Below are 25,264 nucleotides of genomic sequence, written 5' to 3'. Positions count from 1 at the left end.
CCTCAACCCCAACCCCATCAAACCTAAACTAGGCTGAATTTAGATGGTGAATCTTCTCTCTCTCTCTCTCTCTCTCTCTCTCTCTCTCTCTCTCTCTCTCTCCCTCCCTCCCTCCCTCCCTGCCCCTCTCTCTGTGTATTGTGAGTGTGTGTGTACACATACGCGGAGGTGTGGTCACTTGTGAACAACTGTATGGCTGTCTGGATCAACTTCAAGCTTCTACCCTTATTTCTTTCCACCTTTTGAAACTGTGTATCTCACTCAGCTAGGAACTCACCATTTTGGCTAGATTGACTAGCTGGCAGGCCCTAGGATTCGCCTGTCTCCACCCTCCCAGTGTTGGGATTATAGGTATACACAGCCAGGACTGACATTTATGTGGGTGCTGGGGATTAGAACACAGGTCCTTGGGCTTGTACACCAAACACTTTACCCCCTGAACCATCTCACCAGGCCTTCTATGGTGATTCTTCTAGGAATTATATAATGGCTGAAATATCAATGCCATCTCCATATTATAAAAAGTCTGCACTTCTACACTCAATCCAGATACTTGCTCCTTTCCAAATGATCTTAACAGAAAAGCAAGAGATGTCAAAAGGTGGTTGGTTCCTCCAATAACATTTATACCACTGTTGCACTGGTGTATCTTGCAGACAGGTTGCTGCCGTAGATCAAAGGGTTTGTAGCTGGGTGATATTGATTACCCTTCTCCTGTGATAGCTTGCATAGGACCTTCCAACAACAGGAACACTAGTTAGTAGGGGTAAAGCTCCTAGTTAGTAGGCACCAGCATGATTCTACCATGCATGGTTCCATAATGAAGTGTTGTCTTCAGCAATAGGTCTTTACCATCAGGTTGTGGAGAGCAACCAATAGCCTTGATGGCAGTCTGTAATGTTTAGGGGGTACCGGGGGACTCCTTTGACCAAACACTCAGCAAGATGTGATTCATACTGGTGTTGTAACTTGGTAGTGAAATATGTCTGATTGGAGCACTGGCTTGCCTACTGGATTTAAGTCTCACTACATAAGATGTAACCCATGACCTGACACTGCTAAAATGGCCCAAAACTATGAGACTAAATAGATCATGGGCTTACAGGAAAACTCAACATTATTATTCTGTCAAAGGAACATAGCAATCAAATGAATCCTAATGACATACTGCTATCCACACAGATCAGCATCTTGTTCAACCTCCATCAGAGAAGCTTCTGGCAGTGGGTGAGAATAAACTAAGAGACCCATAAATGAACAATGTGCAGAGTGAGAGATTTTGAAGCACTTGGTTCTAAATGGGATGTCTTTATCAAACCCCTCCCTTCAAGGCTCAGGGATAGAAGTGGGAGAGAAGGCAGAAAGATAATAAGAGCCAGAGGTGGCAGATAACTCCAAGGAAACAGTATCTTCCAGAGACTCCGAAAGACTGTGGCAGCATATGCAAGGTCTACACAGGTTCCAGCCAGGGCAGGGCGTGTCCCAGCACTGAAAAGTGGAAATAGACAGAGGATCTCACCTCTGTGTAAGAAGTTATGTGCAGTTGACACCAGTTATTTCACTCTGGTCTTTGCTGACCTTCAGCTCTTACAATCTCTGTGCCCTATCTTCCATGATGATCTTCGAGCCTTGGGGATGAGGTGTGATATAAATGTCCTATTGGGGGCTGAGCACGCCACAGTCATTTACTCTTTGCACTTTGCCCAGTTGTGAGCTTCTATATTAACCAACATCAACTGCACCAAAAAATGTCTCTGATAGGATATGAGAACTGCACTAAACTACAGATAGAGATCTGTGAATTTGGAGGGCACCTTGATACAATGTCCATTTAGCAAAATAACACTAGTGGATTTTACCCCTAGGACCTGTGAGTTCTTCAACCATGGATTATTGACCAAATATGCAGTAGCAGGCATGAGTGTCCTCCTATGGAGTGTGCCTTAAATCCTATTAGAAAGCAGTTGGTTACCCTCTAACATCTGCGCCACTACTGCACCTAGGGGCATATCTTGTCATACTGGTTATTATTGCAGTAAACAGGGTTTATAGATAAGTAATACTGTTTAGGATACCCCCACAGCAGCTTGGATAGCATCTTCCAGTACAAAGAACCAGAAGCCTTGATCTAATGAATAAATTTTCAACATTTACAAAATGGAACATTATCACTCAGATCTGAAACCTCAGTTTCCAAGAAAAATGTTGTCATAGAATATTCTTAGGATCTAAGTAAGGATTGGAGTGCTGTTAGTATAATGCAAACCACACAGAAAAGGAGACTGCACTTTTTTTCTTTTTAATGGCTTTGAAATTTTGCCTTGACATGACCTTGGAAACCACAGCCATTTTTAAAAATAGTTCTTCTACAAAGAAAAACCCTATTTAAAAAAATCTTGCATTTGGTTTCTGCCAATAGTTCATGACCTAAGGAAATTCTACTGTCCCTGTCAACTTCATGAATTAATGTGATATAAAGGCCAAAAGTTCATACTGAGCAAATAAGTATAATTCCATTTCCATAAACTGTGGCAATGAAGAGTTTTCAAATGAAAATGAGCCTGGATCACACATCCGTGGGTACCAGTGAGGAGTCCAAGCACATCTGCAGCAAGCAGTCATCAATCCTGATTGCATCGTTCTTGGAATTCAGCTAGGGGGATTTTGTTTTAACTTGTAGTGAAAGTGGCATATTAAGGATTTAATCTCATAATGAGGAAAAATATCACTCAGTTCCCTTTATAGTCAGCATAGTTATTCAGATCCTTTCTGAATGCAGAGAAGTAACGACAAATTAAAGGGTCTTTCAATTCCATATAACTTTGATAATTATTCTCCTGTAGCTGTTATCCTTGCTGGAATGGCTCCTTCATAGTTTACGTAGCATCCCATCAGCGATGAAGAACATGGAAATTTTTACTGCTATTAATAAATATGGAGCTGTTCAATCCAAGCAGAAAATTCCTTTTCATCTGAGAGATAAGCTGCATAATTCATATATTTTCAGAAAGTTCTTAAAATAGAAAACCGAAGAAAAGCGGAGGAAGGAGAATTCATGACATGGTCTCTATTTAGGTGGAAGGTTGGTATTCCAGTTCCAGTTTGCTGTCTGTCGCTGTGATAAACACCATGATGAGAAGCAAGCTGGGGAAGAAAGGGTTCATTTTATCGTAGAGGTTATAATCTGTCATCAAGGGAAGTTAGAGCAGGAATCTGGAGCAGACACTGAGGTAGCACCCATGGAGGAACAGCGGCTCACTGACTGGCTCCCAGGCTCATATTAAGCTATCTTTCTTAGACAACCTAGGCCTGCCTGTTTAGCTATGGTACTGCCCGCACGATCTGACCCTCCTCCATTCATTACTAACCAAGAAAACCCACTACAGACATGACCACAGGCCAGTCTGACTGAGGCAGTTCTTCAACTGAAGATCCCTCTTCCCAAGTGTGTCAGGTTAGCAACCATGATGCATCATCACAGATAGTCTCATAGTCTGTCTTCGATTGGATCAAATCAAAGAGAGAATTTCAGGCGCATCGGGCACATGTCAGTCACACAGCTCACTTTACTGTCAACATGCACAACAATAAACAGGATAAGCCTAGTCCCCTGCCCCCCCCCTTTTTTTTTTTACACATTTCCAACATTTCTGAGAACACTAGATGTTAGCCTTACTTGGGATCTTGGAACACCCATTAGAAAGAATGGGAATCATTTATAAAAGTTGCAGGCATCTTCCAAAAGAAGTTTCCATGTCAGAGAACCATGGGGCTACATATAACTTCTGTGAACTGTAGCTCCTATGGGATGTAATGGTCTTAGGACAAGCCTGATGAGAACCATGCTTCAGGATCAGGCAAACACAAGCACTTCAGATCTTTCCAGCCCTTTCACTTGGCTGCATTTTAGCTCCAAAAGATTCAAAAGAGTGGGTTTTGCTCCCACCTGGATACCAGACAGACACTCCGTGTAGCATCATAAGAACCACTGAAAAACGATGGTGCCTTTGAAAATGACCAGAAATGTACACAGGTTGTCTTCCTGTTATTAAATAAGCACGCATGTTTGAAAGGGGTTATTGAAGGGAAATGGAATGACCTGTTGTCCCACATGAAATTTCAACCGTTCCATAAATAAGCTAAAAACCAAAGCAGAATAATACTGTCTGGTTTCATAAAGCTGCATTTCTGACAGTCAGACCACAACTAAACAGTGACAAAAATATCACCACAGGCCAGGGTTCCTATGAAATGACACAGGCAGAAGTATTGGATGAAGAGGAGCTGTGGTCTTAATGTTTTTTTAAATAAACAGTCATGATTTTGACTGATTTGATTATCCAAACTGTCCAAGAGGCTGAGGCAAGAGAATCACAAATTTAAGGTCTGGGACAGCGTGAGTTCAAGGCCAGTCAGAGCAACTTAGTAAGGCGCTAGCTCAAAAAAAAAAAAAAAAAAAAAAAAAAAAAAAAGTAAGAAAACAAACAGGGTTAGGTATGCAGCTCAACACTACAGTGCCTACCTAATGTGTAGCATGTGCTATGCCTAAGCTTCAAGCTTCACCCCAGCACCAAAAACTATTCATTCTATATTCCCAAAAGCAGATGGTAGACAAAGGCTTAGCGCCTTTGCTCAACTCTCTCAGATAGTACAATGAAATCCAAGTTCAAGTGTATCCCTCAAGGGAACACCTGCCGTTTCTATTCCTTCCTGTACTACCTCATTTAAAGACGGGATTCAGGGCTTTCTCCCTGTGATTCCTTTTCCCATCATGTTGCAAGCAATCAACTACCAATATGCTGACCTCCTACTTCAGTTCATGTCCACTGTTGTCTCAGCATCATGGCACCGCATCCTACTCCAGAATGGAGAAGTACATTCCCACAGAACAGAAGGACACTGTAACCGACAGTAGCTTTCTGACTCTGGGCCACCTTTTGGCCAATGGTGCCCTCCGGATAACTCCTTCCCATCATGATTCCGGAGGTCGCTTGAGGTTCCTGCCCCTGTCATGGTCTCCTTCTGCAATGTCCATTTGCACAGATAGTTCATTCTGCTTGGAAATTGGCCCAGCCATTTTACTTTCCAGATCTCTAAGGATCCTTAAAGAAAGCATGCATTCATTCCCCCAGACAATCCTTGCCTGAATTCACCCTGACACAACCAGATGTAACTGGCTATTTTCAACAGCCACTTGGGAATAGAGAAGAAAGCCTTAAGAAAATGGCCAAGCTTCAGGAAGTGATAGGCAATTTCTATGCTTATGAAAGGGGGTCAGATGACAGGGGTCAGGTGAGACACACTGTTTCTGAGAAGAGTAGCTGTCTGGAGAATGAAGGGCACAGGAAACAGTGGGGAGGGGAGAAAGAGAGTGTGGGGAGATGGGGCAGGAGGATGATTATACACCGTTGTTACACCGCCACCTTGGAATAACGCTCAAATCTTAAATGCGATTGTCTCCATGAGTGAAATATTTGCAGTGCTCCATTTTAGTGGAATTCTGTGTAGTCTGGTGAGCAGAGGGAGGGGAGGTAAGAAGTTCTCAGACGTATGAGGGATGAGAAAGATACAGAAGACGGTGTGAGTTATGAGTGCAGCCAGGCCTTTGGATGCTGCAGGGCAGGACCGTGCTGACTCAAAATGCCCAAAGGCAGATGGAGTTCAGTTGACATTAGATAGGCAGAGAATGAATGTATTCAAATCTATCCTGGAAAACAAAACCCATACATGGACAGCCCATGGGACAGAGAAGTAATTTGAGAAAATTCAGCTATCATGAACAGAAATCATGAGCAGTCCAAGGTATAGGCTATTTACAAAGAATTCGAATATGCCGCTTCCTAATACACACAGACTTGCAAAATTGACCAAAAAAAGTATTTGTAATTAACTTACCAAAGACCCTAAAAAAAAGCCGCCTCTGCTTATATAAAATTTGCATTGTTTATATGCAAATGAATGCTCCTGGTGCATTTTAGAACAGTTTATTCCCTTAAGAAGGCAAACATTCTCTTTATAATCTTGTTTACACTATTCATTTGCTTTGCAAAACATTTTTTTTCCACAAAATCTCAGAATAATGAAATGTTAGAGCCACAGGGACCCCTGGGATTATCAAAGGAAAGCCGACATCACTGCTTCACAAATGCAAAAGCCCAACAGAGCCCCCAACACCCAGGTACATCCACGCTTGTCATTCCTGAGATCTAGGCCCTTACATCCAAGCTCCTCCCTGGGGGTGATGCTCCTTCTTTGGGGTTTTAGCCTCACAGGCAAATGTAAACAGAGCAAAGAAGCTCACAAAACCCTAAGATTTGAGGCACCATTGGGCCCCACCAGCTGGGCAGCAGAGTGAATAGGGACTTGTACACTTTTCCACTCCTGCACAGAGCAAGAATTTGCTAAGTTACTTCTCACTTAAAGGCCTTGGCAATCTTATTCTGTCCTCCGACCTCCATGATGCTCCTCTTGCCTCACCCTTCCTCCAGACTCAGAGCCTGGTCCTAGCTGCTCTCCTTGATTATCCCACTGACCACCTGACTTCATTTTGTTGGCCATCAAAGCCCCGCGCAAAGTCTGGGGCTGTAGCTTTCTAACTCCATATTGTCTATGCTATTATAAGACCTGGCACAGAAACAACATGGTGCATAACCTTTCCTCACCAACCACGTAAGAGAAATCAGAAAAAGGGATCCGCTGCCACATCTGGAAGAAACAACTCCAGCTGTGCACATGGCTCACCCACTCTCCATTCTGAACAAGTCCATTTCCAGCCCATATTTTCAGGGAGACTCAGAGCTTCATTCTCCTATTCCTCATCCATTTATTATCCTTGCATATTCCACTTACTATCCTTGTAGATTCAAAGAACTTGTGATTGACAGATAGAAAATGTCACAGTTATATATTGACAGTTAATATCACACCAGGGGCTGGAGAAGTGGTTCCGTGGCTAAGAGTGATTACTAGTGTTTTAGAGGACCTGAGATCAGTTCCCAGAACCTATGTCAGGTAGTTCACAGCCACTGGGATAACTCCAGCTCTAGTGAATCTGACACCCTCTTCTGGCCTCTATGATCTCCCTCTTTCTCAACAAAGCAACAAACAAACACCCAGCCTCACAACAGTAGTTACCAGGGATGTTTATGGACAACACTGTTAACTTTTTTAGCCTCATTAATCTCGAAAACAAAGACATCGATAGCATCTTTCTCACGGGAGCCTCATGAAGAGGAAAGGAGAAAATGCACGTGCCCCGGACTGACTGAAAATGCAAAGATGTTTGTGTTCCTACCTTATCTCTAGTCACCAGAAAAGTGGCTGGGGTAGGTGTGGTAGTCTGCAGAATCTACAGTCTGCAGAGTTCATGTGCATGTGGGAAGACATCATAACAAAGCTATTATCTTATTTATTTACTATATGCTAATTTTAAAAGATTCTTACAGAAGATTTTGGCCTTTTCAACACTTAGAGGAATCTTTCCTATTGGCCATGGGATATGATAGTTTGCAGTGGGAAAGTGATGTCCTTGCTGAGTTCTGAGGCAGTTCCAGAACAGAAGTTAGTCACACTTAAAAACATCAGCTACAGGATTAGAGGGCAGAGGCAAAAGCATGCCTGCCCAGCCTCAGGGAGCATAGAGTGCTGGAGCCCAGAGTACAGTTACAGCCACTGATTCAGCCAAGTTCACCTACGCAATGAAGCCATGGTCACAACTGCTGGCCCCAGGGCTCCACCTAGCTTCCTAAGCCAGTGCCTCTGTGTCCTGGGAGGACAGTGTGTCCCCATTTCACAAGGATGGGGTGCAGGAGCCCAGGAATGCTCCCTCCCCCAGATCTTGTCTTCAATGCCTTCTCCTTTGGCTGGTTCCTATTTGTATCCAAGTATAACTAACCAAAAGTCTAGCTCTTTCTTGGATCCTGAGATTCCTTCAAGTGAATTGTTGAACTTGAGGCAACCCTGGGAACACGGAGGTGCATTGCTAACGGGAAGTACAGGTGGGCAGAGGAGCCCCGGGCTTACAGCTGATGTCTGAAATGCAGGTCTGCTGAACACTGTGTCTTTTGGTTGTCAAGTGTGCACTAACCCTCCTCGGCAGTCTCAGAATTAACTGGCACAAGCTTAGGTCAGTCATGGAATTACTTTTAAAAAAGTTCAGAGTTCATAGTCATATAGAGTAAATACTGAGAAGGTTCAAGGTGCTAGGTCAAGATTCCTCTGTAAGGTACCATGACAGAAACACTACCATGGTTGTCAGAGAGAAGGCTTCACTTTCAAATGTCTGAACTGAAATCTTAGCACATACTACCACTGTGGCCGTGCCTCAGTTTCCTGGCACATAAAATGGGTACACTATAGTGATGCATAGACCTCATTGGGATGCAGTGAAGACTGAGTTACTAAATGACAGTACTATGGAGATAGCACACGGGAAATAACAAATGGTCTCTTGCAGTCACTAATCTTTTTATTCATCTTCTATGTGAGGCTCAGTTTTAGGCTAAGTCAACTGCTAAGTCTGATGTGACTGGCAGGCCCAGAGGTGGGGTCTTGAGGCAGATCTAACTTTTGGAGACCAAAGGCAGTTGTATTCCACCTGCCCTACGGGGAGAGATGGAAGTGGCATAAAGATGATAGATGGGTAGGATGCTAATATTTGATGGGTCCATAGTAGTACTCAAGTTGAAGAAGGCTGAGCTCCCTACTATGGTAGTTATGTGTGATTATTGAAATATAAAATAATTCGTGGTACAGTAGGTAATTTTTGTATAGGTGAACCACTGTTCTGTTCAACTGACCTCCACTTCTCTCTCTCCCTCTCTCAAGCCCTTTAGTCTTCAGTAGCTGGAGACAAGCCAGCACACCATCTGAAATAACGTGTCCCCATGTTCAGCTCACACTAAAACTTCCCGCAGAGCATGGCTTCTGAAAACCTAGGGCACTGACCACACCCGCTGATCCCTGATGTGTTCAGGGCAGCAAGGGTCAACAACAGGCTGAGGCAGGCTATGCCCAACACTGGCCCGGGGCAGAATGGGTTGGCGTTGTAGAGGCCAAGCCACAGAAGCCCAGGATAGAGCTGGTAGGAGTGAGTTTGGGGAGGATGGGAGGGAAGGTCTGAAGGAGGGACAGTAATAAAGGCTTTAGGGGAAAAAAAACATGGGTGAGCTGTATCTCAGAGAGCAGCAGGAACATGAGTCATTCTGCTGGCAGAGACAGGGTGCCGAGCTGGGGTGCAGAGGAAGACACCACAGGGATGAAAGGGAAGGTGAGAATCTTTACCCGTGTAGCGGACCCTGGAATGGACTTTGGCACCCCAGCTGCCTGGCTAGTGCTAGCCACAGCAGCAGCATGCTAATGTAGTTTTTTTAGTACACATTTTTAGCAATAATTAGATCAAATCCCTCAAATCTGATATAAGTTCACCTACTGTGATTCAGAGAGGAGAACAAAATGGCTGCCCCACAGTGTCGTGGCGTCCTCTCCTGCCTCGGATTCATCATCTGCTCATGGACTAAGAAGATGAACTCACGCTCCAGCTGCCCTTTCTCTGCATGTGCTGATGTCCTGTGGCTTGCCCAAGGGCAGCACCATAGGGACACACCCAACCCTGTCTGCCATTTGGTTCCAAGTTCAGTGATTTTCTGTGCATCTCCTCAGAAGTGACTAAACCCCAAAATGGCAAATCCAGAGAGAGAATTCCTATGACAACTTCCTCTCCAGTGTCAGGGTTCACATGACAACCAGCACCAGCTACAACACAGAAACTTTCAGCCAACACGCATATCCATATATCTCCCACCCATAGCTGCCAGTATGTTTGTTAAAAAGAGCCAAACTCTCTCTTATAAATAAATGTATGGAGAAGCTAGAGGAGGACAGAGTAAGATCACAAAGAGGACGTGAAAGCCTGTGGTCTACTGTGGCATTCTCCAGGTCATCCAGATCTGGACCAAAACAAAAGAAAGTGCATCCTGCAGAGAAGGGGAGAGGTCTATAGTGTCTTAACTTAACCTTTCAAAGCTATCCTCCCAAGAGTCTCAGGAGGACACCAGAGACATGGCTGTGGGATGTCATGGGATACCTTCTATACCAGGAACCAACGGCAAATTATTTCTCCTCTGTGAGTCTCAGTTCTACAATCTCTAAAATGGGTATAAGTAAGACACATATGGAGGACATTAGTGAGGAATAAGCAAATTAATGAGTGCCCTTTGCAAGTGGTTAATACATGATGAATACAGCTACTCACAAGGAAATCATCACATTCTTAACTTTATGTTATAAGATGATCTTACAATTCACTAAATAAGATCTTCCTCATTTTAATTAAGATCGGATAACAAGACCCACACATTAAGTAAAGTACCATTAGTGATTTTTTTTTCCTTACGTGATCATTCTGTCTCAACAGACTTTCAAACATCTAAGGAGTCCTGCCTCAGACGTTTAAGGTACAGAAAGCAAGATTTTCATCAACACGGCAGTGCCGGAGTCTTTTGAGGGAGTAGCCTGGGATTACAAAGGGCAGTGGAGCCAGAGGTGGAATGGGAAACAAGGAAAAGCAAGGATAGCAGTAAGGGAAGGCGCTCGAACATGTCTGCCACCTCTTGACTCTTTCCTGACCAGCAATAACAGATGTGGAGATGCAGTGCAAGCCATTCCCAAGCCAAGTCTGGAACGTCCCATCTGACTTCCATGTTCATAACAAACTACGAGAGGGACAAACTGTTCTACAGAAGGGAACCATGATGGATTGAGTCTGAAACTTCCCAGCAGGAGATGTTGGGGGCCTTGTTCTTGGGCTTGTGCTAATTTGGAGACGTGGAACCTATAGGAGGTAGCAGCTGAAGGCAGTGGGTCACGAGCCCTGGGCTGTTGAAGGTTAGCCCCTAGCATCGGTGCTGGGTACTCACCACTGTTTGGTCTGCCATGCTGTCAACGGTGACTCCATCACATGTATGCTGTCATGGAGAGAAGTGCCCTGCCCTGCTTTCCCTCCAATCATGGAATGAATACCCTGAAATCTTGAGGCAGAAAAAAAAAAAAAAAACTTTTCTCCTCTTAGCTGTTTTTCTTGGGTATTTAGTCAGTGATGCCAAAGAAACCTACATAGGAATTAAGTGTTAACTATTTTGAAAATGTTTGGCTCATATGGATAGGAAAGAAAAAACGAAATGGCCACATCAAAATTTGAATTCTGCTGCTACAAACCAAGGGCCTTCCAGAAGCTAAGAAAGGCCTGGAATGCAGGACATTGCCTGCTGACACCTGGTGGCTTCCCTGCCTTCTGAGTGCTTAAATAGTATGTTTTTGTGGCGAATGCCCCTGGGTTGGTCACAGTCCTTAAGGTCAAGAGAAAGAGGACCTAACATGGCAGATGAGGCTGGGAAACACTGCTCTTGGGCTCTGTAGTCCCTGAGACGCTGCCATCTCCTCATTAAGCCCGGCAGGAGCAGTCAACGTGTCTGTTCGTCTTCAAACTCCATCTCTACAGCTTGCTCTAGCCACAGAACAATGTGCTGACTGACCCCAGAGTATTCCATTTTACATGACAGCCTCCTCCACACACCTCCCATAGGCCAGAGGGCCAAGACCCCGGAAGGAAAACTTGCAGCAAAGTAAAACTGGTAGGTATGGGAAAAAGAAAAGTCAAGACAAGGACGGTCCATGCAGATCTCATCCTCACCACAGATACATCCCAGGGAAAGAAAGGAAAGGAAATAGAAAAACTGGGGGGCATTTGGTGGAAATTCATTAACAGTTCTAGCTTACCCTTTTAAAGGTGCCTGGGAGGAAATCATTTCACAAGGATAAGTAAAGCTCTTGGGGTTCCCCCTCGTGTAAATTTGGCTTCTATAGAAGCATTCACCAGAGTTTAGCTCTAAGTGTAAGCAATTGGATTCTTGGGGTTAGGATTGATTGATTCTCACACCCTCTAACTATTTGCTTTTAGTTAATAGACAAAAAGAAATTGATTATGGAAAACTCAGGGCTGAAAAAACAAGACATCCTGATTAAAATTCATGCTGACTTGCTCTCATCTGGCACTGGTGGGGAGGAAGAAAAAGAAAATCTTTTTTTTTTTTGGTTGACTTTGTTAATGCCGAAGAAGAAAGCCTGAAGAAATGAATTGTGTTCCTGTGGTCCTCAGAGGAAACCCTCAGTTCCTGAGACAGCATAATTATCTGCTTCTAGCCCATGACCTTTCTTGGCTGGTGACTGGTGTGTGGGAAGGAGAAGGACTCAGAGAGGCCCTGTGAGGGCTGCAGTTGTCAGGCGATGGTCTGCATCTCACCAGTTGCTGCAGGAGCTGGGTTATGTGCAGCACACGGGAGCGTCGTGGACTCTAGCCCCCTCGCCATTTCCACAGATCCTGGGATCGTAGACACATCCTGCCTGCAGTGGCTGGTCCCCGCAGAGGATACTATCTTACATCATTCCAAACGCACAAAACAGGCTACCGGGGAGGAAATATGCAGCTGCAGTGGTGATGAGGAGGGAGTGACATTTCTTGAGGTGCATCCTTGGCACTATTTTGATGAACTCTCATTTCTAGATGGCGAAGCTGCTTCTGTTAATAAACAGCAAGCGCCAATTAGACAGCTGTGTGTATGACATCTAAATGGAACACTTGGCTGGCTCATGCGTGTCCCTGCTTCCCCATCTGTGTGTGCCATCCAGCCCGGGTGATCTCATCAACCACAGGGATGCACACTCCCTTCACTTGCTCCTTTGTTGATGTTTCCTCTCATTTTATTTTATTTTATTTTATTTTATTTTATTTTATTTTATTTTATTTTATTTTATTTTTTGGCTTCTCCTACTCTCTCACAGCCTGGCTCTCTGACCTAAAATTCAGAGATACATCAAACAGCAGCTTCCTGCTGGTGCCATGAAACCTCTTTACTGACTACGGGAAATAAAGGGAATCATAGACTGTCGGGAAAGACATGGACCTGGGGGCCGGGCAGGCAGACTAGAACTGGAACATAGGCCTTACCATTCCCAGTCCTGTGACTGGGGTGAGCCACTTGGCTTTCTCAGCCCTGTCCTCTCATCTGACAATACTCAAATATGGCAATCCCGATATGTGTGCTTTATATAAACTTAGAGCCACGCCTGTTTTAATGCGATGGAGATGTAGCAGGAAACCAAAGTGGCAGAAGCCAGGATCTTGTAGTTGGTATGCAGAATATGGATGAGTGGAATAAGTAAATTATATATCACTCTGGAGACACGAATAAAAACAATGAAGGCCAGAGGGCCAAGGACAGGGACGTGGGAAGGAGGGGCCCAGCCACATGCAGCCACTTGCCATGTGGTTGTCGTGGTTGCCGGGAAAGCATCGAAGCTGGACCAGCAAGAGATAAGGCAGGGACAAGACCTTGCTAATGAGCTCTTCAGAGGAAACAAAGAAGTGTCTGCAGCTGGAACTGAGAGAAAGAGGCGAGAAGCTGGCAGTGGGACAAAGACACGCCTGAAGGAAGGACTGTTAGGTGCATGTAGCCCTCAAGGCTGTCCTACATGTTCAGTTTTTATGTGAATGGAATCGAAAATGGTCCCAGGGTTTGGAACCAAGTGGTAGCCTGGTCAGGAAGGATGCAGTGAATGAAAAGAAGAAGGGGATGAAAAGGATGGGAGGGGCGAGGAGGAGGAATGATAGACAGCACCAAGAGTGTGTCTTCCTGGGAAAGGGATTTTACAAAAGGATGTTTCAAACCTTTGCACGGTCTGCTCTTCCTTCTCATGAGACTTTGTGATTGACTTGTAAAATTCTGATGGGAAGTTTTTGTCTTGCCTGAATGTTTAAACCATCAGAAATGAAGTTTATATCCAATGCATGTTGCTGTGCTACATGTTTTTGTGGGTGAGTTCTGCATGGATGGTTCAAGGACTTCAGATGATGCTATAATTCCTTGTATAGATACCAGCATAAGGGTGCTCTTAACTGCCATGTGTTCTACATGTGTATTCTGCATAGACTTAGAGAGTATAAAAGAGAACTCTCCCAGAAAAAAACAGAAAGACCAAGGCAGGGATGAGTTGGCTGGGCCCTTGACCACTTGACAACAAACTTGTTTATAGTCATCCTATGATTGTATGGCTTTGGTTGTTTTTGTTTTTGTTTTTTTCATTTATGGCTTTTCCCAAGTAGACAAATGTCAAGAAATACACAGATGGCCCATGAACATTGCTCTATGAGGTTGTTGACTGACTTCTGGGGTAGTTAGGAGGACTCAGGAGGAAGAAAGATAAGCCTGTAACTCCAGCATTGAATTGTCTGTTGAGAGCTATACAGAACTGTGCCAGGGAGACCATAAATACCATACTATTCACCTGAATTTTCCCCTAAATCTATATTTCTTTATGTAATACTTCCCTTTGAGAATGGCTCCTTTCTAGGACCCGAGCCAGGAATCTGGGAATTAGATCCACTGTGGATCATGTGACACCTTTCTTGCATTTCAAGCCTCTCCCAGCTTCTGCACATTCGCTGTTGATGCTATCCTCCAGAAGGGCACTTACCCGCCGTCTAACTTCCACATCCTCCTCGAGTCAACCACTGACTGGTTGGGAGGAGATCAGCTCTCAACAGGTCTCTTCCCTGCTTGGAGCTTTACAATTCCCCTCTCTGGCTTTCAGGGTTTAGATTTACATGCTCCTTCACTTGGCTACCGAACATCCCATTCTTCTAGCCGAGCGGTCCAGCCACAGAGCGCTCTCAGCTCTCCTCCAGTGGAAAGGGATTGAGGATATCCTTTGTTAGTTCTCCCACTCAGCCTGGAACAGCGTGGCTTCCTGAGTCAGCGGTGGCCCTGAGAGTGCTGACCTGCCGCTCACCTGAGAACAGTAAAGGAAGCATCCCAGTGCTGACCCTGTCTGCTTTCCCAGCTTGTTTCCAGACCATAACCCAGTCCAACAGGGATGACAGGAGGGCCCTTTCCTGGAAGACTGGTTGTTCTGGAGAAACTGTGGTTCTTTCCCAAGCAGTCCTCCTTTCTAATACAGCGCAAAGGTCTAGAGTGGCTTTATCATACCTGCCATCTCCCTCTTCCTCACTCTGTATTAGCCTTGAGGTCTGACAGCTCTTCCTGTTCCCACTAGGTCTCTCATTTGTTTCCATATGTACTTTCTCCAGTAAAACCCTTATACAGCTAATCTTCATGGGAATTTGCTTCTCAAAGGACCCAGTCACAGACTAATACAATGACCTGCATGTGTTTATTATAGTAATGGTGTCTGTTACTTCTCTGGGTCCATAGCAGTGGTTCACTACCAAGTATGAAAATGCTTACTACATAGTAAATGCTCTATAAGTATATGTTGAGATCAACAAACAAATGCTTCTTGATTGACTGAATGAATACACACATGAATGATTTATACAAGCTGGAGGGCAGAGAAAGAAATCAAAGCCTATCACAAACATGGCATGGGAAGGGTAAAAAAAAAAAAAAAAAAAAAAATGAACCTAACTAACCAGCAAAGACTAAGAAAGATTCCAAGTGGGGTCTGTTGAGATTTGCATTGAGTGTATAAAGTGTAATTATAAACACATATTCAAAGTTTGGTAATTTTGTTGTCTATTACACTAATTGTATGATTATGTGCTTTTATGCACTAGAAGAAGATGTGCCACATGTGGTAAGGAATTTACAACCATACCTGAAAATGGGACAGATTTGAATTTGTAGAAGAGACTCAAAAAACAGAAACAAAAGCAACAACCACCCACCCACTCCCACTTTAAATGTCCTTATAGTACAAACCAGGCTGTCAAGAGGAAGGGGCGTTCCAAAGAATGAGGTAATCTTACAGCTTACCCTCCATGGGCCACATTAGGTGCCTGCTACATTTTAAGAAACACAATGTAACCCACGATGCAATCTGCAGTTACAATTTTCCTACTTTCAAAGCAGGGGCTGTGATGTAATATTTACAATCTGGGAGTCAAAGCTGGTGTCTTCTCTTGGCTGTGTGATTTTGGACAATAACTAGAGCCTTCCAGAACATTCATTTCCTATCCAAGAAGGAGAATATGAACTTCCTCACTGTGTGTGTGTTGGGGGGACGGGACTGAGGAACATATACACAGATATTAAACAAATGGTGTCTGACACTTGATCAAGGTTCAGTCAACACTGGCTGAGTTGGTAGCCAGGGCCAAAATGGTACTGGGTCATTTCCAATGTTTGAGATGAACTGACTATCTACAGACATCCTCACAATAACCCTCTTACTGCGGCTGACTTCATTTACTCTTTGTCGACATTCCAAACTCTGCTACAGCAGGGTCTGAGAAACTTCCCCAAGGCACTGCCCACTCTCTGGTAATCCTGCTACAGATCAATCTGCAGTGGCTGCCTTACAAGAAATAGCCTAGCACTTCCTGGGCCCCGGCAAATTAGATAAGGCTTCCTTTGCTCGTTGTACCTACAACACTGTGGGCTGCCTCACTCTCTTGATGTCAAAGATAAAACTGCAGGTGATTCCTCTCTGACTTGTAGAGAAGTATGGTGACTTTAAAAACATGGCCTTCCATTTGTTCACATGCTCTCTTCAAGAGGAGGGTCTGTACTGCTTTCCATCTGCAAGACTGAAAGTCGCTCTGACCAATAGAGAGCTGAAGTGGTGGTGTGTGATGGGGGAGATTTGGACACAAAAGGAGCTATATCTGTCTTTTGTTCTTGGTCTTGGTCTTGGTCTTCATACTCTGGAAGAAGTGGGCTGCTGTCATGGCAGAATGTTAATGTTGGTAGCCATCTACGTCCCCCAGAACTGACTATAGCCCTAGATCACATCATGATACTCATCCTGATTCAGTAACAAGTGTCTGCTGCTTTGAGTTGCTCACATTTGGGATAGTTTGTTACATGGCCCTAGAAAACTAATTAAGACCATGCTTTAATATTCCAATGTTTTGGAGTTTTTAAGACATAAAAGGTGAGATCTTGTGCTTTAAGGTAGCCTCTGGCACTCTTGAGCTGACAGCTTTAGGATTGAAAGTGATTTGGAAAAGAAATTAAAGTCGTATCTGACTCTCCTTGGACACAGAGGTATTTATCCTGGCCATAGATGTTTCTATCACCAAATTAATGGTGAGTGCATTCATATGAGATTCCATACTTAGATCACCTTATCCTCATGAGAGTTCCACTGAAGTAGGAAGGTCACTACTGTCCTCGTCACAGCCCATAATAAGTGACTCACCTGATGTTTCATAGACAATGAGAGATGCAGCTGTCTGGGCAATTAACAGCTTCTGAACTTCATTATCTAAATGATAACCTTTATGTTGTTGTCTGTACATGAATCCCTTCTGTGATGGCTAAAAGGATCAACTGGACAGCATCTAGGATCACCTGGGAGACAAATCTCTGGGCAACCTGGGAGGGGTTATCTAGATTAGATTAACTGAAGCGAACAGATCTGCCCTGACTATGGTTGGCACCGTTCCACAGGCTGGCGTCTGGGATTAAATAGAAAGGAGCTAGCAAGCTGAGCACTGGGCTTCATCGATACTTTTCTTGCATCATGACCAGGTGTCTCAGGTGCTTGCTGCCATCACTTGTCTACTAGCATGACTTGTGCCTCAAACTGTGAGCCAGGTACTTTACCATAGCAACCAGAAATGTAACTAACACAGAAAAGTGATACCAAGGGTGGGGCCATTGCCATCATAAACCTGATCATGTGGTTTGTAAGCTCTAGGAACTGATGTGGCAGACATAAAGCAGAGCTTAATGTTACATTCTGGGAGGATCATGGAAGACCAGACTGTCAAGAGAAACATGGAATGTCAAGGTCTTCCATGGAATGCAGGCCTTGATCCTATGGACATAAGGGAAGAAGGTTGTGGCATAAAACTGATGTGTTTTGCACGTGAAGTTGAGAAGGGGTGAAGAGATCATGGGAGCTGTGAACTTGACCAGCTCTACAATCACCAAGGAGAGAAGCTTCAAGGGATGCTTCTGAGGGATTAACTAGGTTACTTGAGGTGGAAAGACCTATCTTAATGATGGGTTGAGCCATTCCACATGGGCTAGGAGCCCAGATGGAATTCAAAAGGACAAGACAAATTGACAACTGGCATTCATCACTCTCTGATTCCTGACAGCAGAAACAATGTGGCCAGCTACTGCAAGTTCTGGCTTCTTGGCCATGGTGGACTGCACGCTTGGACTGTGAGCCAAAGTCATCCCTCCTCCATTAAGATACTCTCATCAGGTGCTTTGTTATAGCTAACACTGTTAACTAATACAGAAAGCTACACAGGCTATCACTTTCACTACAATACACGCAAAAGGCAGGGGCAGAGAAGGCTTCACCTCTACTTGCAACCAAAGCATCACCTTCAAGGTCACCACCGACTTCTGCCTCTGATTTTGATAATAAGCAACCTATCAGTGTCTCCAAAACTCTATCAGGGATCCTCTTCTGAGAAGCAAATTTCGATTGAAGAAGGCAGCCTTCTGTACTGAGCCTCAGCCTGTGCTGGGACAGACAAACACTGTCTTCAGGGGCTTTCCTGAAATGTTGAAAATCATTAACACCATCACATCAGACACTCTGGCACAGCCGTTATTGTCTGAATGCCTTCCTTTGTCCAGTTTGCTCGGGTTGTGCATCCTGTTTGTTTTCCTTTGGCCTCTTTTCAGATGGTTCTTAATCCAATCAGATATCCTCTTCCATCTTTGGGATCCACAGTGGCAGCAGCACCAAGAATCAGTTAGGAGCTTTCTGTGATGAGTACTGTCCTTAGATCGAAAGGATAGTTCTGTGTCCTCAAATTGACAGGACCCTACTCATCGTACCATGTCACAGGTACTGACATCTGTTGGTTTTAAACGCAGCGCTTTCACTCTGTGAGGAAAGGTCACAAGGCAGGACAAAACCCAGAGCTTTATTGGAGGAGGGGTGGGGGATAGAAGAGAGCATGGCCAGGCCTGTTGGAGAGACTTGTGCAGAGAAGGGAGAGAGGAGGGAGGAGGAGAGAGCAGAAGAGAGGGGAGGAGTCTGTGACTGGCTTTTAAAGCGTTTCCCTGCACATGTGGACTTATGGAGCTACGCCACACATGTGCAGATTGTGTTACCATGTTGTGCATGGATGATATAAGACATAAAGCCCCCTGCCTGGCTACTGAACTGCGCATGTGCAGTCATGCAGCTGGAAGAGTGGCAGAATCCTAACAACATGCCCGTTTCCCAGATGAAGATACTGACGAACAGAGGCTAATTTGTCTTCCCATGCCGTATAGCTAAGGGGCTGACGCTGTGAAGTGGCACAACATCAACATCCATGTCTGCCATCAAAAGCTACACTGCATCTTCTGCATGGCCTCCTTCCTTCACTGATGACATGAACCTATGTGTGCATCCTCTGCCTCCCTCTCCTCAGTGGGAAACACTCCTTGTGGGCTCTGGCCCTCCTGCCCTGCCTCTCCTTACCACGTCCCACTCATGTCTCCCCAGCCTGTGCCCACACGCCTGCTCTTCTGACTGCTCCACAAACTGCATTGGCTGAACCGTGGAGCCCACATCCATATTCTGAAGGTGCCACTGAGACCTCATCTCATCGGGTTTCTCTTGTGTCTTCGACACAGCCTCTGATCCCCTCCTTCTTTTCAATCTGCCCAGGATTCTGACAACAGTCGTGGGACTCCTGCCCTCTTAACAGTCCTGTTCCATCGCCTTCATTCCACACCTGAATTTTGTGATTTTTCTAGGATGTCACCCTTAATTGCTTCTCTTCCCACAGTGTGTCTCTGTGACTCACCATCACCCATGCTAGCATTAATTACTGCTGCATACAGACTCTCAAAACGCACACTCCCACTTTCATCTGTATTCCCTTCAGATCCTGTGCTTTTGTTGAAAAAAAAAAAAAACTCTTCCTTTATGATACACCGACTTCTCAAACTTTATCAGAATAAAACTAAACTTAAGGCTTTCCTCTCCCTTTCCAACCATCCTTCTTCTTCCATCAAGCAGCATCACTATCCTGGATCTATGCAGTCATCTTGCAATGTGATTATGATTCACTCTTTCCTTTCTTCTGTTCACAGTGTTGTCAGCATCTTTAGGTAATGCCTTTCCCTTCCTGCACCCAGGTCTACAACCTTCCCAACTTGGAAGCAGGACACCTCTGCCTGGACTTGGCTGTGCTCTCCTAATTATTTCTGTTTGTCATCCTATAGAGAGATGTGTATATTTAGGGGGCTGCAGGTTAGAACCTGGGTCCTTGAGCATGCTAGGCAAGTACACTACCATTTAGCTACATCTCTGGCCCAGACTTATATTATTTTTTAAAACCAACTTTCAGCCCCCTTCACTGAGATGGCTTCTGTGTTACCTCCTCACCTCTGGAGACATGGATGACACAGAGTGCTCACTACACTAGCTCCCACCTCTTGCTCAGAACTCAAGTCTATTGCTCTCTTCTGCCTGCAACCCATGCTGAGATTTTCTAGATTGCTTTAAATACTTGTAGCTACCTAAATGTGTCATTCAGAAGAGCCAGAGTTACTTTCAATAAATAGGAATCAGCTTTAACTGGTGGTATAGATCCTCAAAAACTCAAACACCACCTCTTAGGTAAAGCTTCCTATAGAGCAGACTGGTACCCCATGCTGTGTCCTGAAGCTTCTCCAATATAACATTGCCCTCATGGTTTTTGCATTGTCCATTTCTGACTGCAGGTAATACTGGTGCACAGTATGTCTTGGATGCCAGCCCCTTCTAAGTACTAGAGTGAGAACAGAGAACAAGACCCATGGAATCTTGGCACCTATGGAAATTTTGCTCTATTTCCTAAAGGAGATATGATAGAGACAGAAAACAGACAGACAGGCAGGGACATATCTTAGGTTGCAAGGATTGCTATGAGCTACCAGGAAAATATTGGTATTACTTCCAAGTAGAGTGAGAAGGCTTCAGAAGATTTATGTGGGGTAGCCTATGACCTGGGTCATGTTTAAATGCTTGCTCCAGCTGCTAGATAGGAAACAGCACATAAAGAAAAGGAGATGGGGCATGAAAACCAGCCAGGGAGGTGTTGTTAGGAGAACAGAAGGGAAGGAACTACAGGCTGAGACAAAGGAGCCTGGAGTAGAGATAGAGAAGATGGGCCAGAGCTGAAGTTTGCGGAGGTCATCACAAGAATTGTTCACAGGAGGATGTGTAAAATGCAAGAAAGGAAGCAATGTTAACAACCAGACTTCTGTGTTGAGCTGCTGGATGGATGGTAGTGCTGTCTAGAGACAGGAGTTGGAGGAAGAGGTATACAGTCTGGCTAGGGGAAAATCAATATTCTCTTTTAACCGTGTGGGAGGCCTGTGGAATAACAACACTGAGTATCTGGACTTAAGGTCAGGATTTGAGATAAAGAGTTGCAGGTGTATGTATACATATGTATACACACACACACACACACAGAGAGAGAGAGGTGGGGGGAGGGAGAGCTGGATTAAATGTTTCTTAGAGAGTATGAAAGCAACAAGAGAACAGGCAACCAAGAAAGGGGCTCTATGATTCCTTTGTGCACACTGAAGCAACCCTCTTTCTGCAGACAATCATGGCAGAAGGGTTACCGAACCTGGGCACACTTGAAGTCGGCTGTTACTTTGACACACTCTTATTCTCGGAGTCTGTCATGTTCTCTAGCTAACACCGGTCCCCATGCAGCTACAGCAGAGGACTCCTAGCCACTGTCCCCAAGCCAGCCCTTCCCCTTTCAGTCTCCAGTCCCACACATTCACCAAGTGGCTAAGCACTTTTCTTTTTTTTTTCTTTTTTTGAATGATCTTTCATAATCCTGTCAATTTTTAAATATACATATTGAGAGCAAAATAGACAATTTCACACAGGACAAATGGGGTATTTTATCATGACTCCCTATCCTGAACAATTTATACAAATACTACTACTCCCAGTCATAGGCTAGCTTCCAGGAAAGCCCTGCCATGCTCCCCTGCATCTCAGCAATAGCAGAGAAGAGCTTCTTTCTTTACTCATCAGAACTGGTTTTCTTTTGCTGGGGAAAATACATCATTTTATTTATGAAAATACAATCTCGATCTCTTCAGGTCATATTTTAATTCCTCAGCATCCTGGGTACAATTCACTCTCGGTGCATATCATTTAGCTACACATGCAATGCTCAGATGTGCTCGCTGAAGGCATATGGCTCAGTTTAGCTCATCTTTTCCCCCATCACCTCTGTGCATATTAAAGTAAGTAGCTGGGATTGCAGGCATGCTCACTCTCACTCTTCACTGTTTCAGAAGAGGGGCAAGAAGAGCTGTGCTTCTATCTTTGCTGGGGCGTGTAACCATTCTGCTTTATCTTGCTACCTAGCACTATTGTTATATTCATACAGTGAGACTGTGCCATGTTTCTGTAATTCTCTTCCTTTAAATTTGTGAACCTGTCTGTCCTCAGGCCAGCACCTGTGGCTCATACACACGAACACCAGATTCCCTCTGAGGCCACATTGCTGAGGCTGAAGTTGGTCAGAGCTGATGTCAGGTTCAGCTTCTACTCAGGGGCTCTGGCTTATCCTTACTCCTCCTGACTCTAAATTTCAATTGCCTTGGATGAAAGACATCCTCAACCAGCAACTATAATTGCTTAAGGTGAAATCCCTAGTGTATATATATAAGAGAGAGAGAGAGAGAGAGAGAGAGAGAGAGAGAGAGAGAGAGAAATGGACTGACTAACAGGCACCTCCTACTTGGCTTTTCTTCTGATTGGATGCTCACAGATAAAATATTCCCTTCTCTTTGTCTCTGTCTCTCCCTCTCTCCCTTTCTCCCTTCTCCTGTCCCCTCCCCTTCCTCTCTGTCTTCCCTCTCTCTCCTTTCCTTCTCTACTGTAGAATATACACCAACTCTTTTTCCAACAGAGGACTCCATCATGCCATCTTTAAGCTCTAGTCAGTATCTACATAGCAGGTTTCTTTTTTAACTACTATAGAATGTCTAAACTTGACATGCGGTATAACTGGCTCCCATGCCAGCCAGTCTCCGTCAATATTCCTCCTACATCTCAGACTAGGCAGGCAGGCCCTGTAAGTCTCCTCTTGGTCACCTTACCAGTCACGATTCTCAGTGGTTCCTCAAAATGGAGAGATTGGCATGGGCCAGGGAAGAAGTCCACTGGGTAGCACTACACTATGTTCACTTCCAGAAGAAAGAGTTCCACTTCTATGAAGCCCACACACTACTGTTTTGTACAGTGTGCTCCCACACAGTCTCTGCCTGTGCATGACATCCTGCACATCACCGCTGTCTCCTTGCTGGCCTTATCACTATCTGCAAGGCACATATGGTATTACCGCTAAGCATCACTTTGCCTCCTTCTGCATTCAAGCTGTTGTGATCATCACAACATGACCCATATGATCTCAAATATCACACTGCTTCCCTGGCCAAAATGGATGGTCCCCATTAATGGACAGTGTTCTTCCCCTCGACTCTTTGGGGGTTTTATTTCTCTATTGTGCACCTTCCAGAATGGTCTTTAGTCTTTAATCCCTGAAGCCTTAATACGTTTTCTTAGAAGAGAACCTCAAAATAGTCATTACACTCACTCCTTTCTTTGTCTCCCTGGGTGCGTAGGCCCAGGTGCTGGTGAACAAGCATGCATACCCCTCAGGTCTTCACTTTACACTCTCCCTATGTCATTTCATCTGCTCCCTTGGCATCCACCTCAACAGCTTCTAGGACATGGTGACTTCCAAATTTGCATTGCTGCCACCCGTTTCCTCTGAAGTCCAATCCAAGAACCCAAACTTCCCCAACATCTCCTCTGCATACTCCTAGACTTCTTAAGTGCACTCTTCCCAAACTCAATTCCTATTTGGTTCCTTGTTGTAGAATATTATTTTAATGTGTGTTACTATTTTTTATGTTGCATTTGTTTAACTCTGTGAAGCTGTATTATTGTGCCTGTCTAAAACACCTGATTGGTCTAATAAAGAACTTAATGGCCAATAGCAAGTCAGGAGAAAGGATAGGTATGGCTGACAGGCAGAAAGAGTATATAGAAGGACAACTCTGGAAGGAGAGGGAGATCTAGTAACGAGAGAAGGAGGAGGACATCAGGGGCCAGCCACCCAGCTACACAACCAGCAATGGAGTAAGAAAGAAAGGTATACAAGAGAAGGCAAAGGTAAAAGCCCAGGGCATAAAGACAGATGGGGCTAATTTAAAGTTAAGAAAAGCTGGCTAGCAACAAGCAAAGCTAAGGCCGATCATTTATAATTAAGAATACACCTGTGTGTGATTTATTTGGGAGCTGGGTGGTGGCCCCCCAAAAAAGAGAGTAAAAAAATCCAACAACAGTTTCTAGCTTAGGTTAATCTTATCTCAGCATCTTTCTCACTGTCCCCACCTGTACTTCCTCCCTTCTCACAATACCTCAGTTCTTATATAAATCACTTTTGTATATCAGCTACTAAAGGCTCTTCAGCTGTTATATCTATTAATATGTTCTCCTCAGTTAGCTATAAGGTTTCTTTTATTGAAGACAAGAATCACTCTTTAATGGTGCTATATTCTTGCAAAAATTATATATATATATATATATATTATATATAATATATATATATATATATATATATATAATAAATGAGCACACTTGAGTTAATTCATTATCAAGCATTGAGTCTCTGGCAGAGGAGTAACACACTAGGAAACCTTACACCTGCTGTCCAAATCCAGAGACAGTGGGACAACTCACCTTTGAGTACTATCAGTAAGACAATGCATAGGTGTAGAGCCCAGTCCCAACTGAACATCTATAATACTACTCCTGTTGCTGAAGGAGCATTGCATAAGAGGGGGTGGAAGGATTCTAAGAGCCAGAGGATCAGGGAGTTTGCTGTGATTTGTTTTCTAGCAGTTATAGAAACTACACCCATAAAGTCTCACATGACTGCATATATGTGTATGTGTGTATACATATATATGTATATATGTATGCAACGACAATATAAAGGAAGCCATGAATTTGACAGAAAGCAAGGAGGGGTATACAAGAAGGTTTGGAGGAAAGAAACAGAAGGGGGGATGATATAATTATATTGTAATCTCAAAAAAAGAAATAGTAGAAAAATAAAATAACATAAAATAAAAAGAAAATAATCTAAATTGGACTTTTGAATCTGAGTTGAAACTATGGCTCAGGATCCTATTCCTCATGCATGATTCTGCATGAGGTGACTTATTTCTGTCTACCTCCAATTCTCTTTTTAGAGCAG

General features: G+C 44.1%; 1 protein-coding gene across 3 annotated transcripts in view; it reads right to left on the bottom strand.

The window, feature by feature from the left end:
- The window catches only part of Zmat4 (zinc finger matrin-type 4), a 396,765-nt gene that overhangs the window by 3,169 nt on the left and 368,332 nt on the right, over positions 1–25,264 (bottom strand). The gene's annotated exons all lie outside the window — the stretch shown is intronic.

The sequence above is a fragment of the Peromyscus leucopus genome, chromosome 17 (assembly GCF_004664715.2).
Source record: "Peromyscus leucopus breed LL Stock chromosome 17, UCI_PerLeu_2.1, whole genome shotgun sequence".
Lineage (NCBI taxonomy): Eukaryota > Metazoa > Chordata > Mammalia > Rodentia > Cricetidae > Peromyscus > Peromyscus leucopus.
Note: the sequence above shows the minus strand (reverse complement) of the source record. Positions and strands in the feature narration are given on the sequence as shown.